Here is a 22,617-nt window from a genome sequence, read left to right on the forward strand (position 1 = left end):
GCAGGAATGACTGCTGTTATAAGTCCTGACACTGCACCACTGAAGTCTGTGCTGATATTGTCATGTTAACTAATCACTGACTCTGGATAAACTGTACAATTTCTCCTTAAAAGGGCACCACAGTCATTTAATATTTAAGAGAATTTGAAGGGTCAAGATATATTTATCAACCTCATCAGAGCAAAACCAAACTTTTAGGAGGAATGCTTTAGAAATAAATCTTTTAAAGAAGGAAAATCCTGCATTCGGAAAACCTGTTCAATGTCCAAGGGTATAGCACTGAAGATATTGAGTGTATAATTTTTCCATTGATATAAGCAACACATAGGAATTTTCCTGAGATACATATATAAATAAATGCAAAATCAAGGCCTTAAACCAGCTCAGAAATGCTTAGCTCTCGATGTCTACAGCTTTTCAGAGCAGGCACTCCTTTCACTTACCTGAAAGTGGTTTTTATCTTGACATGCATATATAAAACTTTTATGAGTTCCCAAGAATCTGTGAGAAATTATGCAAGTGTACTCTGGGGGAAAGGGGCACAAAATTCCCTAAAGGTGGATGTTTAAATTATACAGAGAAATTGTGAACTAACATCAAATCCTTATTGAATAGCTCATGGAGACATGGTCCTTTCAAACACACTGAGTTGAGAGATCTAAAATATTAAAGTGTTTTCTGATGTTCAGCTTTAAGGCAATAAAAATAGATCTTCAAATATTTATGTATGAATACTGGGCTTATACAATAATAATGGCCATCAGGAGAATGCTGCAGATTTGCCGACCTACCATTTTCTGTGCTGGTATGCTACACATATGTTTCTTGCTTATATAGTGTCAAGTACTGTGTTTGAAGTGGAAATTATTTTATGAAGATTTTTTTGTACAATATTAAGGCATGCTATACATTGGTCAAGACAAAGACAGAGAGAGCTGGCATGTTAAGGTACAGAAAGTATGTTTGGTCTTAGACCAAATGTACAGATATATATTGATGGGTATACATTGTTTTAAAAGATTGGTTGTTTCTATTAATTAATTATTTTCATGCTTGTTACCATTTATTAAAATTTAATAAACAGGTGGGTTCAGAATTTCCTTCATTTCTACCTGGATTTATTCTATCTTTACTTGAAACTCCCCCACAATCAAGTTCCACTTCACTTTCCTCTCTTTTGCCAAAAATCCCAGGCTGTTTTGGGTGTTGACCTATCTTGGACAACAGTACATTCCCCGAAGTGTCTGTGAAAAAATAACTTCATGCTATACAATATTCACATATTATTAATTGAATAATATTTATTTAAACAAGTAAACTTATTGCATAAAACTTTCCTATGATTTTGTTATTGTTTCTCGCAACTGGATTTGCTGCAGGGGGGATGAGGATTTCTGACTTGGTGGGTTTCAGAATGTGGTGCTGCAGCTGCCCTTGTAGAAGAGCCTGAGGACAGAGGAGGGAAGAAGATCAGGATGTGTAGAGACTAATTCACATCCTTAGATTAGTGACCATTTAAAGTTATTTCTTATAATCAAAAAATTTCAGCAGCTGTACAGTTAGTTCTTGTCTTTGGGAGCAGAAGCTTAGCTTTACCTTTCCATTTGGTTTCAAAGCACATCAACATCTCCATTTTAACAGACATGCAAATTTAACAGGCAGGCTAACTTAATAGGCTATGCAGAAGATGATCTTATATTTTCAGGATAAAACCAGCATATTTTTGATAGAATTATGCTTGTTGCTAATACAAGCTCCAGCTCAGCTTAGCAGCTGTAAAAGAAATGAATTCATTGAAGTTCCCTATTGAACCAGCAGTTGTGGACAGAGAACTACTTGGGTGTTTCTTGGGTTTTGTTTTTGGTTTTTAAATGTGTGTTTGAAATAAAAAACAGCTGGATTTTTGTGATTGGGAATTTCACCTTTTTCCAGGCATGTGGTCCTCCTATATGTCATGAGGATGATTCTAACTTTAGTTTTACATCCAACTCTGACTGTAAAAGCCTTGACAGCTTTCAGTCAGAAAATTTATTGTTGTTTTTCTCATTCTGAAGTCTACCACCCTGAGGTGGGCAGAATTTTATTAAGATTTTAAGGTCTCTTTATCACTGTTAATGTAATAAAATACTATGTCATAGCAGCTAATTGTTATGCTACATATTGAACTCTCTGCTTATTGACACAGAAGATCTTTTTGCTCTTCCAGTAGTAAATATTATCTCTGATCTAGGTAGGCCTATTAAGTGACTCTCTTATGGTTCATCATAATTAAGGAGGGTCTTATTGGTTGTATTGGCAATTTTCCATCAAGTACAACCTCTTCCATGTCTCCCACCCCACTTTGGGCAGTAATCTTCTCTGCCCCATACATGATGGACAAAAATTGACTTGTTTGTGTTTTCGGGGCAAACAGGACCAAAATTGTCTCTTTTGTGGCATTCAGGATCTTAGAATTCAATAGTCTTCCTGCTGAAAATAGAGGAACACTCTCTTAGTAAAATGCTGTATAATCTTCATGAGCTCAAGAATGCCAATATATATTTTATGGCTGTGTGTGGGATATAATGTGCACCAAGAGATATTCATATTCATAGTGGCCTGTGAAAGTGTGGTAGAGAGGGATAAGGGAGCCTATTTAGGAAGATTGCTTGAAGATGGAGAGGGTCCAGATAAAAACATGGAAGACTGGAATACATGTTTTTTAAGTATATCAAATTCACAACCCCAAAAAAAAGGGCATCGGAGCACATTTGCAAAACTTCAGACTAGATCCCAGCTGTGGTTTTGCTGCAGTTCGTGTTCATGCTGCACAGTTTTGTATCCTGTGTTATGGTATTTTGCTTTTTTAACTTTTATGGGTGGTCCCTTCAAGATCATCCATCTCAATTAAAAAAAAAAAAAATTAAGAAAGTTGTTCTTTTGCTGAGTCTAACTGATATAACACCATTTGGAACTGATTGATGTTCATTTACCACCCCTGAGTGAAAAATACCTGCCTTGTGGTTCTTGCAGCCTACAGTGGAATGGAAGTGGGTTTTAACCTGTAAAGGGTGATGAAGTGCTTCCTTCATGTTTGCAGTGGAGCTATTCCCACTCTGACTGTGAATTCTGCTCAGTGACAGCTCCTCCCAGGGTGAGAAGGTTGTACAGGTGTTGTTGGGGGCATTGTTTGAGATGCTGAGCAGGTGCTGTTTAAATTGTAAGTGAGAGGATGTGTTTGAAAGGGGGATTTTACAAATCTGGTTCTGGAAAATGAGAACATTCCATTTGGTCACAGCTGCATTCACTGTACTATGATTTTTTTCTCTCTGAGTTGCTGGTTTTATCTGAGTTGGTCTTTGAAGTACTAATTTGGTGCAGAATATGTCTCATCATTTCTATGTTATATAGAAAAATTAGTTGAAGTTAAACTGATACTGCCCTATTAAAAAAAAAATTAAAATGTTTACCAGTCTGATAGGTAAGAGCAGTGTACTAAAAGAAAAGGAAATTTCCTTTTGAGGGGGTGTTTTATCCAGGAAAGCTAATCAATGGAAAATGGATATTTTCCACAAGGTGGCAGTGTAGGTGCATTTTTTTCACTTTCCTGAATTAAAGAGTTCTGAAAAACCCAAGAGAGGATTAGTGGTAAACTAGCCGTTTATGATTACAAAGTAATTACTAAATGTTTTCTTAGTGTAATTATTGGTAGTGTTTCAGATTTTTGGTGATACAGAATTTCAGAAGCTTCCATTACCACTGGGTTTTAGTATAATTATTTAAAATACATTTAACTGTTTTCTTGCTGTTTGTTTTGTGGTTAGAAGACATAACCACTCTAAGCAATGAGCATATTATATTTTGAAAACATCTGATAAAGTCAAATCTTGTAAGCTGGAGAGTTAATGCTACTTTTTGGCTGAATTTCATTCACCAAATGTTTGAAAGCAGACTTCTGTGCATTATTGTATAATCAGAATTTCTGTGTAGAGACTTTTGGTCTTTTCCTTGGATACCCATTTATCTTTGTGTGAATTCTTAAAGGCCACATAATGCATTCAGTCCTCTACTTGTTATTAACTGCTGTCTATGTTACAAGCTTAAAAGCAAGGTAGGATGCTCTTAAATAATAGAAATTGTGATTTGAAACTCTTCCCTGCATGTTGCTTGGGGTTTTTTGGTGTTTTTTACTAAATGCATGGAGTTAACTTGAAGATATCTTTCTCTATTCAGTATAATAAAAACTTCTCACTCATAAGTGCTCCAGGTGGCTTTTTGCACACAGTGCTTGAGTATTTGCTGTTAAGTGATCTGATTTGTAAAATATAAGTTATTTAATTTTCTGGAATTTAAATAAAATAAGTTTCCCTCACCTGTTTTCCCAAGTACTTATAAAGGCTGGAAAAGAATAAAGGTCAAACCACAGTCAGTGCTGTCCAAATAGGGTATTAAGAGCATATTGAACCTCTAGTGTACAAATTCTGTTGATTTCAGTTTGTAAAATTATCATTGAAGTAGAAGTGATAGAAAGTTTCTTGGAATTTTTTTTTTGAGGAATGTATTGCATTCAAACCAAATTCAAACCAGATGACTGCTACACAACGCAATCTGACAGTGTAACAAACTCAGTTGTGTTTTAAAATCCCATTAACTGGCTGTTAAGGTGGTTTGGTCCAAGTTGAGGGTAGCAATAATGAAAACCCAGAATGTGAAGACTTAGTTAGGCTTCCTACAACTTGATTTGATTATAGCCATGGGGAAGTAGAAAAAAACAGATGGGTTCTTCAGTAAGAAGGAACCATCTTTCATCACCACGTAAAATGTAATGGTGTTTATCTCTTTGGAATACCTTGCTGTGTTGTAGCTGTGCACAAAATCCATGCTACAGTCTTGGAGGCCTAACAAGTTTATCTTTGTCCTTTTGGCCTATTTCTTATCTGGCTGGCACAACCAAATCTGTGTGGGTTTCAGGGAAGTGTTGAGGCTTTTAGTGCTTTACACAGGTATGTTACTGATTAGCAATACGGCTGGTTTGTGTATTATATGTCTCCACAACTGTAGTGAGGATGAAAACAACTTGAGAGCACGTGGAAGATAGAATATGTTTAATGATTAATTTATGATTAATCCAACAGCCAGTGATTTTGTGCAAAATGTTTATTATTTTGTTGCCCAGTAGGATTTGTGTTATGTTACCTAGGTTATCCTACAATTTCAATATGCTTCTTCCACTTATATCAGCTTCTGATGTTCAGGAATTTCACTAGTTGACTGACAATTATTGTACTGAAAAGTATTTAGTAATATGTTTGTCAGTGAAGTCATGGAAATTTACTGTACAGGTTAACTACTGATGTTTGTTTAATTGATTTCAGTACCTTGTTGAGGTCTCAGTCACTGCCCTGAGGAATTTACAATCAAAGATACCTAGAGATAAGAAACCCACATTCAGTTTACTTGGTGAAAATTGTTAGCCAAACCAAACATGACACATCAAACATGATAGATATCATATACCTTGCATTCCAGCATTTGTGATCCAGTAAAAATAATTCAAAATTATAAATTAAATACAGGAAAAATAAAATTTCAATTAGGATTGGTGAAATACTGTGGAAAATGAGGTAGCTTTCATTGCCCAGTGAAAGCTTTAAAAGGAGCAGATTTTTATATTAAAAAATGATATCTCAAAAGTTGAAGACAGGATTATTTATTATTCAGAGCAAACTGTTTACACAGAGAAATAGCCCAGAAAGGGTTGAGCTTCGGTATTGTGTATAAAAATCAGGAGGAGAGAATTAATGTTGAGTACTAGGAGATTTTCAGTTATTCCACAGCATTTTGATGAAAGAACTGAATTTTGAATTATGAATTTTGTGTGGGAAATTACTTTGTTTGATTGCCTTCAGAACAGAATTTTTTTTCCTGAAAGCAATTTGTCTAATTTAGCTTATTGGGTTAATGAGGCCCAGTCCTGGAGATGAGTCACAAAATGTGCCAATGTCTTGGCAAGCTCAATGCCAGCCTGCTTGATTCTCAGTTTTCTCTATTTCAGAACACACTACTTCATCACATCAGTGTCAGTACTTCACAGAGCATTCAAGTGCAAGTCCTGCATAGTTATGTGTGCTAAAATAGGCCACTGAATTTTAATCAGACTTAAAGCTGTCCTTTCATATCTCATCCAACACTGATAGTGATGTATTTTATCACTTACAGAGAATTACTGCACATAAATTGAATGTCTTGTCAGTAAAACCATTGTTATCTATGTAACAAAATTGTTACAGATCCATTGTCAAGGTCACCTCAATTCTTACTCAGTTTGAACAGATTTATATTGGCTTTGTGCAGTTGGATGGAAAAGATAAACAAAATACAAGAAATGTGTTTTATTTTCAAATTTAAAGATTAGTAAGGCAGATAAATTGAGTAAATCCAGATTTACCTTATTCATTTTCAAATGCTCTCATTTGTTCAGATGACAAAAGCTTCATCAGAAGAGAGAAAAAAATTTGAAGGGGGAAAGCTATGTTCTCTAAGGAAAGAATCTTTTCAGTCTCAAGAACCTGTAAAAGGAATTTTGGATTACAAAACCCAGACAAGTAGCTCCAGGAGCTTTGATGACAGGAATTTTAAAGGGCAAAAGCAAACCACTTTTAAACACTGGTAAGTAGAAGGAAGAGCCATCAGAATAGTTTAAAAAAGTAAGCACTGGAACAAAATGATAAGAAGGAAGGCTTAGAGAGCCTTTTCAAATAGGGAACATGGTATAAGGGGTAGAGGAAAAATACATCACTCTCTACAGTTACCTGAAGGAAGGTTGTAGCCGGGTTGGGGTCAGTCTCTTCTCCCAGGTAAAAAGCTATAGAACAAGAGGAAATGGCCTCAAGTTTTGCTGGGAGATGTTTTAGGTTGGATATGAGGAAAAATTTCCTCACCAAAATGCATTGGAACAGGCTGCCCAGGGAAATGGTTGAGTCACCACCCCCAGAGGTATTTAAAAGAGATGTAGAGGTGGTGCTCGGGGTCATGGTTTAGTAGTGGACTTAGAAGCACTGGGCTGAGGATTGGAGCAGATGTTCTTAAAGGTCCTTTCCAACTTAAATGATTCTATGACTATTGAGTGATACAGAGCATGAGAGAATATGCATATGATCCTTGCACAGAACAAGACATCAGACTTAATAAAGGTAATTACTTGGAATAAAATAAAGTCTGCTTTTCACCATGAGAGGGAAGAGGTTACTAGAAATTAGGTTCATCCTCTACTATAGCTGTGTTTGTGAATGTTGAATGCATAAAATGCAGGCAAATCATCAGGTCTGGTAATCACACGATGTTAAATTCGGTAGCAAATCTTTGACTTTTCATCTACTAAAGGAGATATGAGAAGCAGTGAAAAGTATCTGATTTTTTTTTTTTTTAAGAATTAGGAATAAGTTAATTCTTTACTTTTTCTTATCCTTTCCAGCTCCATGTCCAATAGAATAGAATGATGCTATTTTATTTAATTATTTTTCTTATCCAGGTCACTTCAATTAGAATAACACTTCCAAGGGGTTTGTGCATTGCAAACTAAGTCTAAGCAAGCTCAGGAGTATGTTTTAACTCAGATGGCCTCCCCAGCTTGTGGATTTATGGACCCATATATTATTCTCTTTCCAGTTTCCAAGCGGCAAAATTTAATGTGAGGAACAGGAAATGTAAATGTCACTTGAATAAAAACAAAAAAACAAAGAAAAAAATCCCAACAAAAAAAATATCAGCAAACCCAAGAACCTCTGCAGGAGTGGGATGTTAGTTTAGAGCAGAGGCAGTAGACTGTGTAGTCATTAGAGCTGGGTAGGAGCTGTGGCTGTGTTATCTGTGCCATGGATATTTTGTACCTGTTGAGAGTGCTGTACTTTGATGGGAGTCACAGCAGGAGATTTGTAACCTGAAGCTAAATTGTCCATTAAGGGATCATGCTACTGCATTTTTTGCTTCTGTGGTTCCTGAAATCCTAAGCAAAGGGGTGTGTAACTAACAGGTCTAAGGAACAGCACCTTTTATTTGATGTGTTTCTAGTAAGGTAGTTCTGGAGTTGTAAAGACTCGTGTGGAGCCCTGACAATCCTGACTTGCTCTGGATCTTGTCAGCACCGCTCATATATGGTAGGGTAGGCTCATGGCATCATTCTATATTACCAGCTATGCACACAGTTACAATATGTCCTTCAAAATTCTGGAGAAAACAGAATGATAAAAATGATCTCTAAAGGTCAGAGTGCATTTCCCTTTGTTTGTCATAAAGAAAGAGAACAAATGAGGAAGCTCCTGGCTGATGATGTCCTGCTTGAAAGTGAATGATTTCCTTCTCTGTTTCCTTAGAACTTTATAGCGCTCTTATTTTCTAATTCAATCTCAATCACTCAACAGCAATATATCGTTGAGAGCTGTCATGTGTCTTGTCCAGTTGTTAATCCTTTTCATATTTCAGATTTTTCTTTTCCATTTTCCTGTACATCCTGGCATCATACTGTGTTCACTAGCAATATGTTCTTTGGGATGAATCACACATGTTATGGCACTAGTAATATGGACTGGAATATCTCACTGGACTCCCCACAGTAATATCAATAATAACAATAACAATAACAATAATAATAATAATAATAATAATAATAATAATAGTAGTAAAGTATGAGTCAGTGCAGGAGTGGCTAAGATTAACTCAGAGTTTCAGGAGCCAAGAGATGATTCATCCTTTGAAATAAAGAGAAGCTGCTAATAAACATTAATAGACATTTTCAGTTTTGTTTGCAGCATACCAGTACTCGCTGTAGATACTGAGGAAGCAACATGAGGAACTGAGAATGTCATACTAGCAGCAGTTTTACAATTAATGACTTATGCATGTTGATTTGTCACTGCTGTAGATATTGACAGTGTCAAGATATGGCAAAAAACCTCACTGGTTTTGCTGCTGTGGCAGATTTTTTTCACAGTCCTTAGTGCTGATCTTTTGCATTTGAGATTTCCTCGAATTTCTGAATGCTAAGTGCATATCAACAACAACTACACTAATTTATAGTATTTAAAGTGGCAAATGACTCAGATAACATGAAAGTCACTCTGATACAGATTCACTGGACAGTAGAATGAATTTGCTTTCCAGAAAATGGATGTGCTTGCTGTTGCACCTCTGCCAAATCATTTTAATTGGGACCTCATTCTACTCTGCCTTCTACAACAGTTACTCTGCAATTTGTTGTGACAGTCACTCCTGAACTCCCGACTTCCCTGAAGCCATCTTCTCAGTAAAATGCTGAACAGTACCCAACTATTGACCATGTGCTCCCAGCTCATGGAGATCTCGCTTGCTTTAGGTGAAAAACAGTGTGATGCTCACTTTTCACAGCTGTCATGCAATGTCTCTGACCTCCTTGCTGGTGTGGCCACTTGTAAGAGAGCATTTATGTTTTCTAGTCACTGCATGTGTTTGGACTGGTTTTGTCTGGTCAAGGGAAAGACACGGGTGGGAGTCAAAGTCGAGAATATCACTCCAGAGTGATAACCTCCCATTGGTACCCAGTGTGATAGACAGCTTTCTGCCCTCTGGAATTCCCTTCCTCCCAACACATTGCTCAGTGTGCGTGCTAGTCTGATGTCATCTTTTCCTGCTATATTTAACGAACCTACAACTGCTGCTTCTCTTGCCTGTGCAGTGCCTCAGACCACAGTGGCCACTAATAACTTATCTTTCTTTTAGAAAAAGAAACAGGAGAGAAAACACAGATGATACTTTTACTGGCCATGCTTGTTCATGTCCTTGATTTTTTGAAAATTATTCATTAATATTTTTTTTATTATCAGGCATTTTTAGTATCAGGGCCATAAGTTGGCCCACACCTAATGCATAAAAAAAGATATGACAGGCACTTTCCTTAACAAAAATACACTCCTGTCATCTGAGTGTCTGTAAAATTAATCTTCAATACATGCTCTTAAGCTATGGTTTTGGTGTTTTTTAATCAAGAGGAAAAAACCCTATAATTTTCATTCCAATTCCTCTTCTACATTATTGGTTTCTCACTGACCTTGTACCTCCTTTGAGACTACCATTCACATACAAAAATGTCCAACATTTTTCTGAGCTTTCCTATTTGTCTTGAACAGAATTCTCCTGTACAAAGGTGAAAATATTCAGAAATAATTTTGCAATTTGTCATCACTTTCAGTGCTCAAATATTTCAAATTCAACATGTGCATTGTTAAATGTTCATTAATTCTCTCTCTCAAAAAAAAGCCTGGCTTGAAACCTTGAGATAGCTGTTTGGGTTGTGCCTGTATGTGCCTGATTTCACACGAAAAATTAATTAAAAATGAATGTAAAGTACATACCTGTCTTTAGAATTTGATGTTTTACTTTCTTTAAGTGAAAAATGTTGAATAGATAGTGATTTCAGAGAATGCCTTCATCCCTTCTCTTAAATTATTTTTCCCTTCTCATGGCTTATAGCAACTTCATTTATGAATGGATCTGAGCTGACTGTTGTGTATTTGACCTATAGCTTGTTCAAATTTTTTATATGTTCTGATCACTTCTTTCTTGATGTTTGTGACTGTACTGGTTTTGGCTGGGATAGAGTTAAACAGTAGCTTGCATGGGGCTATCCTTAGTATTTGTGACCAAAACAGTGTTGGTAACACAGGACTGTTTTTACTATTGCTGAGCAGTGCTTATGCAGAGTCAAGGTCTTTCTGTTTCTGTCCTAATGAACCTATGAGCTTTGTGCTGCACGTGAAGAGTTTATTGATCTGCCCTTCTTACCTGTTTAAAAGTGGGTACTCCTTGGCTTCAATGAATAATCTGTTTGCATAGAAAATATTCAGACAGTGTATGAGTAGCTACCACATAGATAACACAGTGGAATTATCTGTAAGACAGATGGAATTAAGAACACATCAATATTTTTTTTTTAAAGAAATGTAAAACAATACTTTTGTGATCAGTGGAGTGATTACTACCATTTTGTTGTGCTGCAGGTTTTATAAAATCAATAGTTTTGTCCTGTCTAACAACTCTTCAGAAAAGAGAGGTATTTTAGTAATAACATGTAATATTAGTGAATTTTATCCACCACAAGCACTAGGAATCCTTCTGCCTTGGAAGATGAACTACTTTGTACAAGTACTTTATTTTTTATTTCTCACACTGTCTAGTTATTACATGTTACTTCAGTGGCATTCAAGCAGATTAACTTTCTTTCCCTTTCAGATTGGAATGCACACACGTAACACTTCTCTTTTTCTCAGGTAGAACTGGTAAGTGTTATGTAAGTCAGATACTTCCTAAAACTTTATGTTACTCAAGGAAACTATGCAGTTTTCCCAGGTTGAGGCATCTTTCCCATACCTTCTTACAAAAGAACTCAACTCTATTTAATTAGCATTGACGTGATATTCACTGACGATTGTACAGTGTGTTCAAAGATCTTTGTGTTGCAATATGGTGTTTCTTTTCATTGTGGGATGACTCTGCACTACTGGCCTCCATCATAACAAATTAAAGTTTAACCCATTCATGTTCTGGAAATAACGGGGTTTGCCAAGTACCACTACATTTCTGTGTAGGGGTGGAAACCTTCCTTGGTGGAAAGGTTGCATCTTGAATAATTTCATGGGGAAAAACTGTAACCATTTTGGGATTTCTGGATAAATAGTTCTCAGACAATAATTAACAACATCTATATACACACAACAAAGTTCACATTGTTGAACACGGAGAGAGAAATAAGGGAAAGAAGAACAGGTGAGAGAAACGAGAATCCAGTTTTCTTTATGCTGAAGATATATGCTTTATGTTCAGATTCCTAGTAAGGCAGGGAAAGGATTAGAAAATTGCAAGACAATTTAATATTGAGCTCTCAGGCAGATTGAGTCTATTGTGTTTTTTTTTTTCTGCTCTAAACAGTAGACTAATGCCTCCCAATTAAATGTACATTTCAGAGTGGGAACATTCCTGCGGCCTTGTGAAAGCCAGACTCGAGGTGATTCATAGTAAGACTCTCCTTTGTGGGAATCCTGAATCAAAATACTTACAGAGAAAATAATGTAGATATCCAGCATCCTGTAAGACTGAACAGTGCTCCTCAAATTCTTTTTTTTGGGTCTATTTTTATTAATGTAGTTCTGTATAAAATGATACTGCCACGTGAAAAGGATGTAAATGGGATACTGCCCCTCCTTCTGTTGTGAAATAAGTCTTCACAGTGCTGTTAGTTTGGAAATTTAAAGTACATTAGTCAGTTACTAATTATTTATTAAACAGAAGAGTTGTCAGTGTCAGTTATTTTGGAAGTTTGCATTGTTGTGCTGATTCCCAGAGTATCTCACACTAACTGTGCAAAATTTTCCTTCACTTTTAGAGCACTTGGTGGCCTCTCTCTTTTCTGTCTCTGTTTTTGTGACATTCAGCTGTGACATGGCCTGCATCTCTGTTCAATACTATTAGTTCAGATGCAACAATGAGGAATTATTTAGCATAATCCACTGAGCTGGAATCCAGTATAACAGGATGGAGTCTGTAAAACAGAATTCAGATTTGAATGTATGAAATCTTCTTGAGAGTGAATGTATGAAGAAAGGGACATTTGGTAGGAGTTGTGGAAATCCAAACATGGTAGATTTTTGTAGAACAAACAATCTTATCTGGAAAGTCCTGTCTGTATGGAGATATGCTGGATGATATAACCCAGCAGGGTCTATCTAGGTTTTTTTTTGGGATGCCATAGAAGGACTGAATACAAAAGATAAGCAAGAAAGTTAACTTTGAAATCCTATATTACTGTTCTAATCATCTGATATGAAAATACCCAGCAACAAGAGGAACATACTGGTATTAAGGCAAACTGCTAAATCAAAACTCTCCACAAAGTGTCATTTAAATCCTTCTGCAAGGTTGCTTATTTTTCACTCAGTACAAGAACACTTTTTCACTGTAACTTTTCCTAACCTTTTTTGAAAATGATGATTTTTTCACCAGAAATTTTATTCACTTGACATCAGATATTGATGAATAATATTTTTGAAGCTTTTGATGGAGAAAGTTACATGAGTTTACAAAGGATCATGTTATTATAAAACTTTTATTTACACTTATTTAATGCTTAATTTTCTTTTCAGTTTTCACAGTGGAAATACTCAACATTCATATTGAAAAGCTCCTTTTCCAATTTTCTTTTTCAAATCAAATTTGAGATTACTTTGAAGAAGTCATGACTTCTTACAGGTAAGCAGAGTACTAGGGCTGTGGGAAAAAAATTAAATTGTTCTTTTGGTTGGTTTCACATCATACCTTAAAAATTATATGCATTTTTTGAAGGTATCTATGACTTCCAAATTGTGTTGTCTGATGCTCTGAAGCAGCACCAGGTTCACTAATAAAGTAGACAGTGTGAGGGAATGTTTGATATTGCTAGTACATTTCCATAGAAAGTTGTGTAATAATATCTAATAAATTCTGAATTTTTATGATGGCCAAATACATTGCATAATTTGAACATCACTGATATATCTTGAGGGTGGTGGTAGAGCAGAAACCTGGTACAATTTGTTTCTGTATGCTGCCACTGGCAATCCTGCACTAGAAGTGTGTCTTCTGCCTGGGAAAAAGAACGGTCTCTATCATTAGGCAATAAAATTGAGTAAGAGATGGGATCTTGTGATGTGATGGAGAAATGAGATGTTCTCTTGAAAATACACTAGGAGGTCAAGAATCTTCATGTAACATCAAAGCCAAAGGACTAAAGAACAGGCTGCTGCTTTGTAGAGGTAACAAGATCATTCGTATTTTTTTTACAATTGTTTTGATGTTAGTTATCTTCTAGACATGAACCAAGTTCAGAGGGTGGGAACAGCTGTCCGTGTTGATAGGGATATCTTGTTACTGTTGCCTGCTTTCTTCTGACAGTGATAGTGACTGCTATCAGAAACAGGATATGGAAGTTTGACAATTCCTGTGTACTCATACATCCACTGTTTACGTAAATCAGAGGGAAATACTTTCACTCTGCCTCGCTTGTAGTTTTAATGGAGAAAAGATTCAAAGAGACTAAATGAAAAGCCTGTATGCCAGAAAAGTGGTTCATTAAACATGCAGGAGAAGCTGCATGCATTTCAGATGTGTAACTTTTTTACTAATTTTTTCTTTCCTCACGCTGTAGGATGATGGAACACAAAAACATTGCTGTCTCAATATCAGTGATTTCTTAACAATTTTGACCCCTGTTTTCTGTTTAAAAAACTCCAAACAATGTAAAAATAGCTGCTGAATATTCCCACTAATGTACTATGTCAAACTGTAGTCAGTTTTGGTGCTTAGGATCGGCCCTGTTTACAGTGACTGAAATGGATAGATTTTCCAAGTTTATTGGATTTATTTCAGTATAAATTTATTACCCTGCATTGCATTGCAATTTTTTTTTTTCATTTTGTTTGTTTGTTAATGTGGAAATGTTTTAGGGAAAATAACAAGATTAGAGTAACTACTATACAGTGTGTTCCCAAAAAGCCCAGCAAGAAAAAAGAAGCTAAGATTGCGACAGATAAGGAATGTCATTACGAACACAGCTCAGGGCTATTCTGACTTGTGGCCATAAATGCAGGAAGTAATTTTCCTCCTGGATCCTTTTTAAATATAGGAACAAAATAAAAGTCTGCTGATTGCAGGTATAATGTGTGGGAGACACTGAAAGGTCATATAAATATCTAGGCCATAAGATGAAAATGCATCTATATGAACTCGTAACTTCTAACTGTTACATTTTTTAGAATGTTACCACTACTCCACCAGTATCTGTGATGAAATTACTTAGCGTCTTAATAGTACTTCCCTTCTTAATAGTCAAATAATGTGGTAGGATGTCCCCGTTCTTATGCTCTGAACAGTATGCTCACAAAATTGCTTAGAAAAACTCTTCAATTGTGTTTCCATCATGTCAAGTACAAGAACTACATTCAGAAGCTTTGGGCATTTTAATAATTAACTGGAGAACCATCAGGATTGATTAAAAATCCCAGACAAACACCACATATATGAAACAAATTAACCCCGCTGAGATAATAAATAAAAAAAAAAAAATCTAGAATACTACCTTCTTTAGTACAAATAAAATAGTGTATATTGCCCTGCACATTTTTATGTTCTTTTTCCTATGATTAATATGTTTTTATTTACAGCAAAACCAACAGTACTCTCACTGCTTTCTTGTGAACATTTTGCTAACATTTATGTTTGCATATTATACACATGGTCTTTAATCTCTCTATAAACATGTTCTTTAGAAGGAATTTTTTGGTGATAAAATTTAGTTGCAAATCTTGCTATTGTGTTTTTGACTTAACTGCATTTTTCAGTTGTATTTCACAGTTAATTCTTGCAAATTAAAATTGGCATCATGTTCAGCAAAAAAATATAGTTTATTTCTTATCTGGCCATCTCATTTTCCAGTAGCATATTTCCTGCAGTTCACTGATTTTCCCCCATTTAAAAAAAATATATCTTTTATCTGTAAACATTTTTTCCTTACTATTTATTCTGCATTTTAAATTAATTATTTTCCACATCTTTGTTAGAAATAATTAATAACTAAACCTGAGGGCAAACCGATTGCCTTCCTTTTAGAGTCAGACCAGCACTTTCCAAAACAAACATGAGTAAAATTCTGGTGACATATACAGTTTACACATTACAGGAATTCATCCCTTAAAATTCCATCTGAAAATTGAAGTTCTTAGAATATGAAATCACAACACTTAGAGTGAAATAATCTTCTGTCTAACTGGGTAAGGGGTAGATGTTGGTGGTAATCTTGCATGTTTCATTTCTCAGGGTTTTATAAAGAAAGTGCTGTTTTGCTTTCCTCCACTAATTAAATGCTTGCTAGGTGCAAAGAGCAGCACTGTTTTGTATAAAAAGGACAGTTAAAGTGGTTAAAGAGCTACCCAGACATTTTTTAAAACATTCCATCTATTCCACCAAGTGTCCGTACAAAATACTATCTCCTTCAAAGAAAATTGTAAAAGCTCATAGACTTTTTGAAGGTGGGACTTCATCTTTAATGTCTTCCTGTTTCAAGTGCTCCACTGAAAATTGTAATAATTCATTTCTGCACAATCAGGCATTGATACTAAAGGGTGTGCTTCATTCATGTGAGAATAGGTACTGGTAGTAAAACATAACATAGCAGTGCAGAATGTGATTACAAGACTGGGATTTCTCCAACGTATTTAATCGTGCTTAAAATTCTCTCTGTCTGGATCCCCAACAAAATTATGGATATTAAAAAGAAATATTATGAAGTAATTAGCATTCCAGAAATCATACAGCAGACTCTGGGGGAAAGCAGGGAAGCAAATTAAGTAATGCATATTCCATTTCATTAGGGATTAGAAATTGTGTTGATCAGTATATAAACAAAAGATGGCAGTTAATTTTTAACTCTAAGTGAAGAAAAATATTTGAATTGAATCGGTTGAACTAAAAATAAAATTAGTATGGTTCATTCACTTCAGAGTTTGACTCGGTCATCCTTCTGGATCCCTTCCAACTCTGTGGTTTAATGCACATTAGAATTTGGCTTCAGTTGCTCTAACTCCAGACTGCTTTTCCTAGAAGATGCTCACCTATATAACCCATATTCAGCAAAAAAATATGTTTCTGGAAAAGGGGTTTTTGGTGTTTTCTTGTTAAGAGGAAGAGTTTTGGTTTTGTTTGATATTAGTCATGTAAAGATTTAGGGGATAGGTCAAAACATGAGCTGAGTAAGAGATGAAACCAGAAAACATTGTGTAATATTTTTATTGTAACTTCTGGTGTTATTTGGAATGTCAGTATTATTTATTTTGATCTCCATTTTTCACTCTGTTTTCTAGCTAGATTTTTAAGACCTGTGCCAGTCCCAGACAGAAGCTGCTGGTACTGACTTCTGCAGGTTCCTCTTCTTCAGTAAGGGCATTTTGACAAAGCAGTTTAGGATAAAGTCAGTGGTTTGATAGACCCGAGGACAGAGTAAAAGGCTCCAACAAGTTCTTGGATGAAGGAGTGTGATGTAGCAAAAAAATAAGAGAAGGAAAGAGGTTGCCTGCTCCTGCAAACACAAACCATTTTTCATGTTCTAGTTCTGTCTTTGGTCGAGAAGAACTTGTTTGTAGAAGACAACGAGAGGACAGTCTGCCACTGCCTAAAGATCACATAGTATGTCATCAATTTTCTCTGGTTCTCCATGCACATTCTAAGAAGGTAACTTCTGCCAATCTTATAACAGGAAGTTAGGATTTATAATGAACACAATTTTTCTGAAGCAAACTTTTTTTACTCAAACTAGAGCTACTGATTTTGCAATGTACTGTTTCTTCTGAGAATAAATTTCACATGGAAATGTCCCAGAAAGTAAGGAATTCACAAGACATTTTACTGGCAATGTTTCTCTCCATATTTTCTTTTTAGTTGGTTCATAGATCTTTCATATTCTTTTGTAGCATTGGCAAGGTTTCTAGTGAGAGAGAGGACATTCATATTTGTTTAAAAATGGATTCATAATATATCAGAAGTTGTAATTTTTTTGGAAATTAATGATACATGGAATCCTCTGATGCAGAACATTCAATTGCAGAGAAATGAAAGAATTTTTTTATAACAAACTAGCAACAGACAGCTAAAAGGCAGAGAGAAAAAACCCTGAAGCTAAAGGAGGAAAAAAAGTACAATTTAATCCCTCAAAATTTCAGCAGCCATAAATCAGCAAATGTCATCTATGCTTTGGAAATGAAATATTTAGTTAATCCAATAGGCTTTTCTCCTCAGGCCAGCTGTATGAAAGAAAAGCAGAACATGCAAGCCTGGTCATGTACTTATGAACATCTTTCTGCGAGATCAGGATGTGGGTTTGCTAGTCATCCTTGTGCCTCCACCATCCACACCAGTGCTGATGTCAGTGCTCCCTAGTGAGCTGAACTGGCTCAACCTTCTGAAAGTTGTCACACATGTTGTGAGGTACAAGGACTCTTGGATTACCGTGGCTCTTTGCCAGCAGCTGGATTGTTTAGAGGAACAGCTCGTTGAGGAAGCCTGTAACAGGACTAAAATGGCATCAGCTCTGGCAGTGAAGGACTGGGGCAGTGTGGGTATAGGCAGGTTCTTGATTCCACTGTCTCTTCCCTTTTAATCTCTCATCCTAAATTTCAATTATATCTGTGTATTTAAGCATGTCCTCCAAAGCTGAGGCTTTTCAATAAGCCCAGTTTTGTTGCTGTTCTATTTTTTCACACAAGAAACAAAAGGCGGTATATTTTATTGCATTTTTTCTCACAGAGCCTATGTAGTAAAAGTGATTATCTGTGAGCAGGAAAAAGCCCTAAACAAACATGCACATATATTGCTCCATCTAATATTTCTTTTTGAAAAAAACTTAGTAATCACAGTTGCTACAGGTCACATGTTTATTATACATATTGCCACAAATGACAGCAAAAACATGGTAATTCAGCCTTTTTATGAAGCTTCATTCATAGTAATGTAATGTGACCTCCAAAAACCTGTCTGGCTACTTCAAGTATTTACAAGAGAGTAGGGAAGGTATGGTGTGCTGTTACATAGATGTTTTTAAATATAAATAGAAAAAAAAGTATCTTTCACTCTTTACCCAATCAGTTTCTTTCCTTCTAAAATGTATTATACTTTGAAGCCTAATCTATTTGCAATGCAGTATGATATCTGTATGATAACTAGTGTCCATGAAAAAATAGAAATTGTATTTGAGTATCAGTTACAGTTAAAAAATAAAATTGCTACTTGCACAATAGGGTAGTCACAGCACTTAGTTATGCAGGGTCAAAGTGAGTTTCAGTTCCAAAGAGGTCATGGATTCTTGAGAAAAAACAATATGAGTTCAGGCCTGTAATGATAGAAATGCTTTCTATGGTGAAACAGCATACATTACCATTGAAATTGAAGTATTTTGGCCTGAGCTCCCTACCTGCAAAGGCAAATAATGTTAGTAGTTGCATCTAATACTCCTAGTCTGAAATAGATTAAAAAATTCAGGACTGTGTCTATCACTGACCATAAAATTTTCATACGAAGTTGTTCTGGGTTTCCCCTTAATGCTAAAAAAACATTAAAAGCCTTTTCAACATGATGCTAGCACAGAAATCAGTTTTTTCTTAGAAATCACAGAGAAATCAGAGGTATGAAAATATTGAACTAATTTAGAATTTGGTGGTTTTTTGTGAGGAATTCTAGCTTAATAAAGTAATCTCATTTAATTTCTTCACTGAGAGGATTGTTTAGCACTGGAACAGGCTGCCCAGGAATGTGGTGGAGTCACCATCTCTGGAAGGGTTCCAAATACATATGGACATGGCATCTAAGGACATGGTTTAGTGGTGAATATGGTGGTGTACCTGGGTTGACAGTTAGACTTGGTGACCTTATTGGACTTTTCCAAAGTTAATGATTTTATGATTCTATAATTTGCCTTCCATTTTGAAAATTGTCTGTTTTTGCAAAGACAAAAAGTGCTGTATCTCCATAAATCCTGCAGCAGTGTCCTCTAAGTTCCTTCTCAGCCTTTCAGTCCATTTTCATCGCTTGCTTTCCAAGCCTGGAAATGTGCTTTTTTGACATGATTTGCAAGCTGTATAATTAGGACCACCTGGAGATGCCTTTCTTTCAGAGCCCAGATCAGCTGAACAATTCCTGCTGGTACATAGGCCAAGAAAGAGGATGAGGAAGGCAGGTACAGTAAAATCCCCAAACCCCCTGCTGGGCAGAATTATTGTTGAAGGGATGCACAAGCATTCAGATCATTCTGTTCCACCCCTCTCTGTCATGTCTAGAGTTTCCTTAACGTAGCAGCATATTGTGGCCTAGGAAGCCCTTTGATTTGCTGGATGCCTGCTCTCCACAAGCATTTCCAGGCCAGTGTAGGACAAACATCTCCTTTACTCAGACTAGACTAGATGCGTTCTTTTGGTTGACTAGGGTATCTCAGAAGAAATTACAACATTGTATGTGGTGCCCTCATGCTGCTAACAACACTGGGTTTTTTCTACCATAAACAGAAATTTCCCTTCTTTCATCAGGATTTGCACATGGAAGTAGAACCTCTGCTGTTTTAGGTAGAGGCTGACCTCACAAACGGTTTCAGGTTTCTCTGTATTTTTTTCCTTCCCATTACACTACAGTTATCAGTATTATCTATTAATTTTATCAAGGTAAAACCCTGCAGCCCATTCTTCTGTAATATAATAATTTCTAAATTTCTATAATTTAGAAATAAATTCTAGATATAATTTATTATATATATAATTTCTAAACCTCTTGATCTGGTCATGAAAAGTAGAACTAGGCAGCCACACTCAGTGATTACAAGAGAAATCAAAACAAGGAAAAAAAAAAGGATAAAGCTTGCTTTCTCTTTAGGAAGGAAATTCCCAGCCATACACTGTCACTATACACTGGATCTTTATGCCATTGCTTGCCACCATTTGACATGAACTATTTGTTGACAGATTAGAGTTCAGACTGCTTGTGGGGTGTAATGATGGTCTGAACATTAGTAGTCCCAGAAGCAACATAGTATAGTCCACCTGCAGGGTATTAAAAAAGCAATATGCAGAACTGCAGATTCTGCACAGCAGGCTAGGCTGGAAGGGACAAAACCATATGGTCTAACCTTTAATTGGAAATGGAGCATAGATGAGATTATCAAGTACTCTAGAACATCAGAGAGCTCTTTGTCCCAGAGAATATGCCCCTAGGAAGGCTTTTCTGCAGCTTGTATGGATTCTTATCCTTTATTCCCTTGACTGGTACTGGCTTTTGTTCCCTCAGAATTTTGACACTTCACCTCTCAGGCTGTGTACTAATCTACATCCAGTGAGTTACAAACTTCTTTCCAAATTCTTCTTTCTTTAGTCATCTGATGAGTGTGTTTCACCAGAATTCAAGTGAAACTTATCCAGTACCCTTCTAAAGAGCAGGGGAAACAATGACTCTGTGTCCTCTAAGATGATCTCAGGCTCTACAGATCTTCCTTGATGGATTCCTTTACTTCACCTTCTCATCCTTGACCACCAGATACCCTACCTCAAAAGGTAGAAAGATGCAGTTTTAGGTGTAGAAAGGTCAAATATGACAAAATAGTGTAATTTCATTTCAGCCTGGCACTAACAGAACATGAAATTAAAAACAATGCTTTACTTGATAAGGAAGAACTTACTGCATGTAGAGAGGCCCCAGTCCTCAACTATCAAATGTTCTATCTGAAATCACATCATTTAGAACAGGAAACCCAGAAAAATATGTTTCCTCCAGATCATATTGACGTAATGGTGTATATAAAGTAATTAATATTCTGGATTTCAAACTGGCCTAATGGAATCCTCCAAGGCAAAATGATATGAGAAAGCAAACAAAACATTTCCTTTCTTTTCCAGAGAAAGATAAATAGGAATATCTAATCAAGTCCTGACAAGCTTTAAAATCTGATATCAAGTTCAATTGTATTATACCACCTAAACAGGATGCCAGAGTTGTTGAGAGTTGGTTGTTCCACTAAATATACCTTGTTGAAGCAAAAAGTAACAGTTGGTGACCAGGAACTTTTTCAATCCAGAGCTAAAATGTGGTGTATCAGACTAAGAAGCTAAAAAAGCCAAAATATTTTCTAGATGTTAGAGCAAGCAAAACAAATAATCTCTCAAAGTGTTTACTGTTTGAGCCATTTAGTTAGGAAACAACTCTCAGAGGCACATAAAAACTGCACGAAAATAGCGGAGCAGATCTCTGAATGGTGGAGACCGATTATTTTAGTATTGCATCCAACTTAAGCTTAAAGAGCAAACAGATGTGCTTGAAGTTTATTACCCTTTGCACTGTTTTTTCCCTAATTCGATTAAGTAGACGGAGAGAAAGAGAAACAGAGAATGTGATTTCTCTCTCCACATAGGGCTCGCTATCGATATGCAGCAGGCTGAAGTCGATGGTTCATGTGACAAATTGATTAAATTTGCCCTTTTACTGTACCTCTGAGCTTCTGCTAAAAGATACACTGTGCTCAAGCATTTAAAATTTGTTCTTTTAATCAAGTCTGATGTAGGGCAAGAAGTTTGTGTTTTACCAGTTTCAAGTTCTTGCCTTTTCTTTGACCGCCAAGTAAGAGGGTGGTGCAGGATGTAAAAAAATACACTGATCTCCACTGGATTTAATGAGTACAGTTTTAAAAACTAATTTTATACAAATTTATCACTCTATTTATTTTTTTGATATGTGAGTGGAGTTATGTATCCAGTAAGAGATATGCAAACCCCTCAAAAGCTGCCAAAGAATACAAGTTATACAAGCGGGCATGTCACAGGCTGACTTGGTGACTCACGTCTTGGCAGCTGCCCTATAAACAAAGCTACTGAATTGGTTGAATCTGTCAAATCATAAAACATTTTATGCAGCTCACTTTCAAAGATATGCTGCAAAGAATTACTAGAGAGTGAAAATTTGATCAAAATGCATTAATTACTAATGATTTGAAAAATGAGACTAGGCTTTACAAATTCAATTATAATAGTTGTATTTCAGTCTCTGAGTTTTAAT

The 22,617-nt window shown here is 36.0% G+C and overlaps 1 long non-coding RNA gene across 4 annotated transcripts in view; it reads left to right on the forward strand.

The window, feature by feature from the left end:
• The first annotated feature begins 6,021 nt into the window (after nt 1-6,021).
• The window catches only part of LOC135299171 (uncharacterized), a 43,997-nt gene continuing 27,401 nt past the window's right edge, over nt 6,022-22,617 (forward strand). For all 4 annotated transcript variants that reach the window (XR_010361213.1, XR_010361216.1, XR_010361214.1 and 1 more), the window contains exons 1-3: nt 6,022-6,648; nt 13,149-13,254; nt 17,145-17,265. This is a non-coding gene — a long non-coding RNA (uncharacterized LOC135299171). The remainder of the gene's footprint in view (nt 6,649-13,148; nt 13,255-17,144; nt 17,266-22,617) is intronic.

The sequence above is a fragment of the Passer domesticus genome, chromosome 4, assembly GCF_036417665.1.
Source record: "Passer domesticus isolate bPasDom1 chromosome 4, bPasDom1.hap1, whole genome shotgun sequence".
Lineage (NCBI taxonomy): Eukaryota > Metazoa > Chordata > Aves > Passeriformes > Passeridae > Passer > Passer domesticus.